Raw genomic sequence first — 9,739 nt, forward strand, 5'->3', positions numbered from 1 at the left:
AGTCTCTTCTGTGAGGTCAGAAAGCATCTTATTTTTCTTGTCACTGCTGAGCATGTTTTTAATCATTAGCACTTCCCTTTAATTAGCTTTTGGAATTTCTTTATTCCCTCATGGTCCTTTTTTTTGCGTTTTCCTGCTCAATTAATTATACTCTGACTAGTTAAAGAAGACGTTAAACATCGTCAATTCTTAATAGTTGTATACCTTTTTTCTAAAATAAAAAAGTTACTTGATTTCTAAAGGCAAGTTGGAATAGAGTTGTTCCTTATTGGTTTTGCACTATTGAACATTGGCCCCTTTCTAAAGATGGAATGCTGTAGTGTTTCTCTGTCATGTGTGACATATATAATAAATGGCCAGTTGACAGGCCTAATTAACAAAACATGTTGCGATTAGATGGAACTTCCTGCGTACATTTCAGCGTTTATTTTTCCTGAAATCCCTTGCAAGGAAAGGGAAAACGTTGATGTGTTGGTGCTGAAGGAGGGTTCTGGGTGCTCAGTAGCAGGCAGTCACAGACCGCCACCATTCTTATACGGCTTTGAAGGGATAGCAATAGCCTGAGCTCCATTTCCAAGCTTGTACTGCTCTAGACAATTGAGTCAACCATAGAGTGTATCCTAATGCTAGTTATTATAAGAAATATATTGAATGTTATTCACATTTTCATTGAAATATTAATTTTATTTATAACAGTAGATTTCCTGTTGATGTAGTTTTTTGATGACAGCTTTGCACACTCTTGGCATTCTCTCAACCAGCTTCACCTGGAATGCTTTTCCAACAGTCTTGGAGTTCCGACATATGCTGAGCACTTGTTAGAAGATTAGAAGATGTTTCTTTGACAAGTGAGACGCAAAGGATTTACTCCAGACAGCCGACAAAGCTCTCGTCCCTGTCATTCTCAGGAGAAAGAGACAGAGATATTGGGGAGGTAGGTCTGGGTGCCTTGTAAGGATCCGACATCGAGTAGGTAATCTGCCTTTTCCATTGGTCCTATTAGCCAACGTACAATCATTGGATAAGAAAATAGACTAACTACGAGCACGAATATCCTACTGTACTAACGGGACATTAAAAACTGTAATATCTTATGTTTCACCGACTCGTGGCTGATCGAAGACATGAATAACATACAGCTGGCACGTTTTATGCTTTTTCATCAGGATAGAACAGCCTCCTCTGGTAAGACAAGGTCTATGTATATTTGTAAACAACAGCTGGTGCACAAAGTCTCAAAGTTTTGCTTGCCTGAGGTAGAGTATCTAAAGAGAAAGTGTTAGACCACACTATTTACCAAAAGAGTTCTCATCTATATTCTTCGTAGCTGTCTATTTACCACCACAAACCGATGCTGGCCGCACTCAATGAGCTGTATAAGGCCATAAGCAAACAGGAAAACTTTCATCCCGAGGCCGCGCTCCAAGTTCCGGGGATTTTAAAGCAGGAAAACTTAAATTCCTTTTACCTAATGTCTACTAACATGTTAAATGTGCAACCAGAGGGTAAAAAACTAGACAACCTTTACTCCACACAGAGACGTGTACAAAGCTCTCCCTCGCCCTCCATTTGGCAAATCTGACCATAATTCTATCCTCCTGATTCCTGCTTACAAGCAAAAACTACAACAGCAGGAAGCACCAGTGACTCGGTCAATACAAAAGTGGTCAGATGAAGCGGGTGCTAAACTACAGGGCTGTTTTGCTAGCACAGACTGGAATATGTTCCCAGGATTCTTCCGATGGTAACACTGAAACTTGCATGAGAGCATCAGCTGCTCTATAGCCGATGTGAGTAAGACCTTTAAACAGGCCAACATTCACCAGGCCGCAGGGCCAGACGGATTACCAGGATGTGTACTCCGCTGACGAACTGGCAAGTGCCTTCACTGACATTTTTAACCTGTCCCTGACTGAGTCTGTAATACCAATATGTTTCAAGCATACCACCATAGTCCCTATGCCGAAGAACACTATGGTAACCTGCCTAAATGACTACCGACCCGTAGCACTCATGTCTGTAGCCATGAACTGCTTTGAAAGGCTGGTCATGGCTCACATCAACACCATTATCCCAGAAACCCTAGACCCACTGCAATTTGCATAGCGCCCAACAGAGCCACATATGATGCAATCTGTGTTGCACGCAACACTGCCCTTTCCCACCTGGACAAAAGGAACACCAATGTGAGAATGCTATTCATTGACTACAGCTCAGCATTCAACACCATAGTGTCCTCAACTCATCACTAAGCTAAGGACCCTGGGACTAAACACCTCCCTCTGCAACTGGATCCTGGACTTCCTGACTGGCTGCGCCCAGGTGGTAAAGGTAGGTAACAACACATCCTCCACGCTGATCCTCAACACGGGGCCCCTCGGGTGCGTGCTCAGTCTCCTCCGGTTTTCCCTCTTCACTCATGACTGCATGGCCAGGCACGACTCCATCACCATCATTAAGTTTGCCGATGACACAACAGTGGTAGGGCTGATCACTGGCAGTGATGAGACAACATATAGGGAGGAGGTCAGAGGCCTGGCCGTGTGGTGCCAGGATAACAACCTCTTCCTCAATGTGATCAAGACAAAGGAGATGATTGTGGACTACACTAAAAGGAGGACCAAGCACGCCCTCATTCTCATCGACGGGGCTGCAGTGGAGCAGGTTGAGAGCTTCAAGTTCCTTGGTGTCCACATCACCAACAAATGACCATGGTCCAATCACAGCAAGACAGTCGTGAAGAGGGTACGACAAAGCCTATTCCCCCTTAAGAGACTGAAAAGATTTGGCATGGGTCCTCAGATCCTCAAAAGTTCTACAGCTGCACCATCGAGAGCATTCTGACTGGAATGGCAACTGCCGCCGACCGCAAGGCACTACAGAGGGTAGTGCGTACAGCCCAGTACATCACTGGGGCCAAGCTTCCTGCCATCCAGACCTTCTATACCGGCCGGTGTCAGAGGAAAGCCCTAAAACTCCAGCCACCCTAGGCATAGACAGTTCTCTCTGCTACCACACGGAAAACGGTACCGGAGCACACTTGGCGCTCCTAAGTCCAAAAGGCTTCTTAACAGCTTCTACCCCCAAGCCATAACACTGCTGAACAGCTAATCAAAGGGCTACCCAGATGCCTCAATTTACGCTGCTGCTACTCTCTGTTATTATCTATGCATAGTCACATCAACTCTACCTACATGTACAATTGTAGTCGGAAATTTACATACATTTAGGTTGGAGTCATTAAAACTAGTTTTTCAACCACTCCACAAATTTCTTGTTAACAAACTATAGTTTTGGCAAGTCTACTTTGTGCATGACACAAGTAATTTTCCCAACAATTGTTTACAGACAGATTATTTCACTTATAATTCACTGTATCACAATTCCAGTGGGTCAGAGGTTTACATACACTAAGTTGACTGTGCCTTTAAACAGTTTGGAAAATTCCTGAAATTGATGTCATGACTTTAGAAGCTTCTGATAGACTAATTGACATCATTTGAGTCAATTGCTGGTGGACCTGTGGATGTATTTCAAGGCACACCTTCAAACTCTGTGCCTCTTTGATTGACATTGTGGGAAAATCAAAAAGAAATCCGCTAAGACCTCAGAAAAAAATTGTAGACCTCCGCAAGTCTGGTTCATCCTTGGGAGCAATTTCCAAATGCCTGAAGGTACCACGTTCATCTGTTCAAACAATAGTACGCAAGTATAAACACCATGGGACAACACAGCCGTCATACCGCTCAGGCAGGAGACAAGTTCTGTCTACAGATGAACGTACTTCGGTGCAAAAAGTGCAAATCAATCCCAGAACAACAGTAAAGGACCTTGTGAAGATGCTAGAGGAAACAGGTACAACAGTATCTATATCCACAGTAAAATGAGTCCTATATCGACATAACCTGAAAAGCCGCTCAGCAAGGAAGAAGCCACTGCTCCAAAACCACCATTAAAAAGCCAGACTACGGTTTGCATCTGCACATGGGGACAAAGATCGTACTTTTTGTAGAAATGTCCTCTGGTCTGATGAAACAAAAATAGAACTGTTTGGTCATAATGACCATCGTTATATTTGGAGGAAAAAGGGGGAGGCTTGCAAGCCGAAGAACACCATTCCAACTGTGAAGAACATGGGTGGCAGCATCATGTTGTGGGGGTGCTTTGCTGCAGGATGGACTGGTGCACTTCACAAAATAGATGGCTTCATAAGGAAGGGAAATGATGTGTATATATTGAAGCAACATCTCAAGATGTTAAAGCTTGGTCGCAAATGGGTCTTCCAAAAGGACAATGAACCCAAGCATACTTCCAAAGTTGTGGCAAAAATTACTTAAGGACAACAAAGTCAAGGTTTTGGAGTGGCCATCACAAAGCCCTGACTTCAATCCTATAGAAATTACGTGGGCAGAACTGAAGAACTGTATGAGCAAGGAAGCCTACAAACCTGACTCAGTTACACCAGCTCAGTCAGGAGGAATGGGCCAAAATGTACCTAACTTACTGTGGGAAGCTTGTGGAAGGCTCCCCGAAATGTTTGACCCAAGTTAAACACTTTATAGGCAATGCTACCAAATACTAATAGAGTGTATGTATACTTCTGACCCACTGGGAATGTGATGAATGAAATAAAAGTTGAAATAAATCACTCTCTCTACTATTATTCTGACATTTTACATTCTTAAAATAAAGTGGTGATCCTAACTGACCTAAGACAGGGAATTTTTACTAGGATTAAATGCCAGGAATTGTGAAAAACTGAGTTTAAATGTATTTGGCTAAGGTGTATGTAAACTTCTGACTTCAACTGTATGTTAACGTGGGCTATTTTGTGCACTTTTCTCTTGGGATGTTTACTTGTTTTCATTGCTTTACTGGTATGCTTCGTATAGGTAGAAATGCTCATGTTCCTACTAGGGCCCACCGCCTCAGTGCTACAGTATAAGTCTGGTTCATAGCTATAGGATCAGCAGAGGCATTCAGGGCAGTTAGAGAGACACAAATTCGCTTCCTTACATTGTTTTTTACCAATGCCCCTGGTATAATGTACATTTGAATTATGACAACTCACTGTCACAATGTTAGGGATTAACTGAGCTGGGCTTGGGTCATTGATAAGTTATTGTCTCAACGCAGCCTTATAATGCAATGAAAGGATCCATGAACCCAAATGATTTGGGTTGATCGCATCCTCGTTATGTTTTTTTTCCAAAAGATATCGAAATTGTCAACAAAAATTACACCCATTGAGCTGCAATAGTCACATAAAAAATTACAAAAAAGAGAAAGAATCCTGCTATAGCATTCAATGCAACGATTCAGAGGGCACAGGGCCAGATATGATGGGTATTGTATTAGTATCTAGCAGAGACTCAATCAGCTCTTTAAAATACAGTTCAGCTGCCCTTCATAATGTCATTAAAACCTACATGGACTACGATAGAATTGATTTCCATGTCTTGACGTAGTACATCCGGAAGCAGATTAGTAATGTAATTTACTCAAGCTCTGGGAAAGGACATGGTTTTTGCACCAGGAACGGTCACATTTCTTACCATGGAGCTGCCCAGAATCACGGCTGGCAAGAAGGACGAGGAAATCCGCCCACTCCCACGCTACACAGGATTCGGAGAACCCTTTATGGACAGGCGAGATAACTTGAGCCTGTTGCTCCCGGTGCAGGCCTCTGACAGATGGAGAAGCCCCGCTCGATTCAGAGCAGGGACGGAAGGTTGTCGACTTCGAAATCGTAGGAGTAGGCACTGAGGCCGTAGACACAGGCACCCCCAGTGATGAAGGTGCAGGAAGATCAGGCTCCAGGATGGCAAAACTATTCATTGTTTGTATCCGCTCCTGGTCTCGTTGGGAGTGTAGACTGCTTTGCAGGAGGTCGCTGTCTTCGGCTTCCACGGGTCGTGACATGCGACCATGGTTGATTGCCATGCTCCTCTTGATTGTGGTCCTTCTGTAGCTCAGTTGGTAGAGCATGGCGCTTGTAACGCCAGGGTAGTGGGTTCGATTCCCGGGACCACCCATACATAGAATGTATGCACACATGACTGTAAGTCGCTTTGGATAAAAGCGTCTGCTAAATGGCATATAAATGTGCTCCTTCGACTCTGCTGTCAGATGAAGGAGCTCCTGGCAACAGCGGCCAGTCGGATAACGACAAACGACAAGGCGGAGATGCATCCAACAAGCGCAAACGCCATCCAGCCACCGGCATAGAAAAGGTAAACATTCCACTCTACGTTTTCCCCAGTTTCTTACGTAGGCTGGCGACCTGCGTGATCAAGGAAGCCATCTCAAGCCTATAATCCTCAGCAAGCAAACAATTGCTGCATTGGAATTCTGAGTGATCCGGTTTGTCCAGAAACCCAGTGTAGTAGATACAGCTGCAGCGCTGAAACCATTAATTTATTTCTCCAGACAAAGTGGGCTCCATTGCAAAACTCATCAGGGACTAACTTCATTAGCTTGATGGCTAGCAGCTTAGCGGCTCTGTCAATCAGGTTTCAACCTGCCTGTTAAGCTGGATTCCGGGACAAGAAATAGCAGTCCTAGGTGTTAAAAGCTAACTGTGTCGCCGAATTCACGCAAAAACAAGTTTGACATTTATATTTAACGAATATTGGTTATGTTTTAGTCCAAAATAACAAACCGACTGTTTCCAGCATACAGTGTCTGATGACAAAGGCTCAGAGGAAAGGAGTTTGTGTAAACTGATTTGTGAGACAAATCTGTTTAAGGTCTAGTAGCATATTTAAAAGGATCCACCTTCCTTGCGGATCTGTTTTAGCAGTTCGGATTAAAATTATTGTTAATTCATATTATCACTCCTTTTGAATTTCTTTGCCCATGGGAGAAATATATTTCGCCCCCGCCTAGTCCTTTTTCCATACAACTTCTTCTGAAGGTATAGAATGAGTTTCCTGCAAACAATATATATTATATTCCCTCTCTTTTAGCCAGATAAAGACTCATCTTATTTTCTTATTGTCTGCTAAGCCATTACAATTATAACTAGCTATGCTTATTTCACCACTTACCATTATGAGATACAACTTTTGATTATACTTACCATAATATACAGTGGGGCAAAAAAATATTTAGTCAGCCACCAATTGTGCAAATTCTCCCACTTAAAAAGATGAGAGAGGCCTGTAATTTTCATCATAGGTACACTCAACTATGACAGACAAAATGAGGAAAGAAATCCAGAAAATCACATTGTAGGATTTTTTTTAAATGTATTTGCAAATTATGGTGGAATAACACACACTCCAAACTCCACTATGGCCAAGACCAAAGAGCTGTCAAAGGACACCAGAAACAAAATTGTAGACGTGCACCAGGCTGGGAAGACTGAATCTGCAATAGGTAAGCAGCTTGGTTTGAAGAAATCAACTGTGGGAGCAATTATTAGGAAATGGAAGACATACAAGACCACTGATAATATCCCTCGATCTGGGGCTCACGCAAGATCTTACCCCGTGGGGTCAAAATCATCACACGAACGGTGAGCAAAAATCCCAGAACCACACGGGGGGACCTAGTGAATGACCTGCAGAGAGCTGGGACCAAAGTAACAAAGCCTACCATCAGTAACACACTACGCCGCCAGGGACTCAAATCCTGCAGTGCCAGTGCTTAAGTGTCCCCCTGCTTAAGCCAGTACATGTCCAGGCCCGTCTGAAGTTTGCTAGAGAGCATTTGGATGATCCAGAAGAAGATTGGGAGAATGTCAGATGAAACCAAAATATAACTTTTTGTAAAAAACTCAACTCGTCGTGTTTGGAGGACAAAGAATGCTAAGTTGCATCCAAAGAACCCCATACCTACTGTGAAGCATGGGGGTGGAAACATCATGCTTTGGGGCTGTTTTTCTGCAAAGGGACCAGGATGACTGATCCGTGTAAAGGAAAGAATGAATGGGGCCATGTATTGTGAGATTTTGAGTGAAAACCTCCTTCCATCAGCAAGGGCATTGAAGATGAAACATGGCTGAGTCTTTCAGCATGACAATGATCCCAAACACACCACCCGGGCAATGAAGGAGTGGCTTCGTAAGAAGCATTTCAAGGTCCTGGAGTGGCCTAGCCAGTCACCAGATCTCAACCCCATAGAAAATCTTTGAAGGGAGTTGAAAGTCCGTGTTGCCCAGCAACAGCCCCAAAACATCACTGCTCTAGAGGAGATCTGCATGGAGGAATGGGCCAAAATACCAGCAACAGTGTGTGAAAACCTCGTGAAGAGTTACAGAAAACGTTTGACATTTGTCATTGCCAACAAAGGGTATATAACAAAGTATTGAGATAAACTTTTGTTATTGACCAAATACTTATTTTCCACCATAATTTGCAAATAAATTCATTAAAAATCCTACAATGTGATTTTCTGGATTTTTTAAAATAATTTTGTCTGTTATAGTTGAAGTGTACCTATGATGAAAATGACAGGCCTCTCTCATCTTTTTAAGTGGGAGAACTTGCACAATTGGTGGCTGACTAAATACTTTTTTGCCCCACTGTATGTTTGTAAACTTACCATTAAGAATTACCATGATAATTGAGCAGGAATGGGATGATTTGATTAACCAACATCTAGTCCTAGCTGATGGAGCTCGTATACCTCTCTTTCCCCCAACATCCACACATGCTGGTCCCAGTTATGACAAAAGGAGCACCTCTGTGCAGTCAGACCGTTTGATTATTCTGTGCCGCCAGGGTCACAATAATATTCACCCTCTCTGATTGTCTGAGTGTGACTCACTCCCCATGGGTTATTGCAGAGTATCGCCAGCACTGCCACTACCTGGGTGAGGTACTCTACCGAAATCCCTACCGGCTAGGTAGGAGGTCTTCAAGGGTCTCATTAGCAGCTTTGAGAAAATCCTTGTATATTATGCTCACCCATTTGGGGGCTTTGACTTTTGGACCAATCCTGGCAGGCAGGCTCTATGTATATCCCATATCTTCGCAAAAGTGAAGACTCGCTCTGTCACAACTCCTGCTCGCAGACACACATGGGCTCTGGCATTTGTAACCATTTGCCTTACTGTTTTGATAATGTTACTTATTAACTGTACTGTGTCACTGACACTCCATCCCACCCATTTGTATCTTGGAATACAAAAATAGTTTTGTTATTCAGCTTATTTGTACATATCTCATTGTTCTCTCATTCCTGCATGCCTTTTCTTGTTGGTATTCCTCCTCGGGTTGCTGGTGAGTTGGCAATCTAGTCAGAGCCTGACACCACAGCCTATCTCTTCAGACTCCGGGGCCAAGTGGAACAGAGAAAGCTGCACATACATCAAGAGTACAGCAGGACGGGGATTAAACTCCTAAGCAGGCAACCTTGCACCAGGTAGAGCAATGTATTCACTCAGCTGGAGGGAGACTGGCCTTATTTCTGACACCTGTTTCTTCTTAAGTCCAAGTAGCGCAGTGAACAATATGTCCTCTCCACATACTCCATACTGGGAAGAGCACTAACTCTTGCACTAAATTTCTTTGATAAGTGTAACGTTAATGTTTTACCGTCAATCCCTGAACATAGGGTAAAGGTGACTGGAAATACCAACTTCTCATCGCACTGGTCTTTGCTTTTCTACATCATAAATCTCATGCTACAGGTGGATTTACACCTCACAAAAACAGCTAAATTATAGCCTGTTTCAGGTAGTAGTGTCTCGCTATTGTAAGGCCGCTATAGCTAACTATTAGTACTGGTAGCA

Source organism: Oncorhynchus keta, chromosome 35 (assembly GCF_023373465.1).
Source record: "Oncorhynchus keta strain PuntledgeMale-10-30-2019 chromosome 35, Oket_V2, whole genome shotgun sequence".
Taxonomy (NCBI): Eukaryota; Metazoa; Chordata; class Actinopteri; order Salmoniformes; family Salmonidae; genus Oncorhynchus; species Oncorhynchus keta.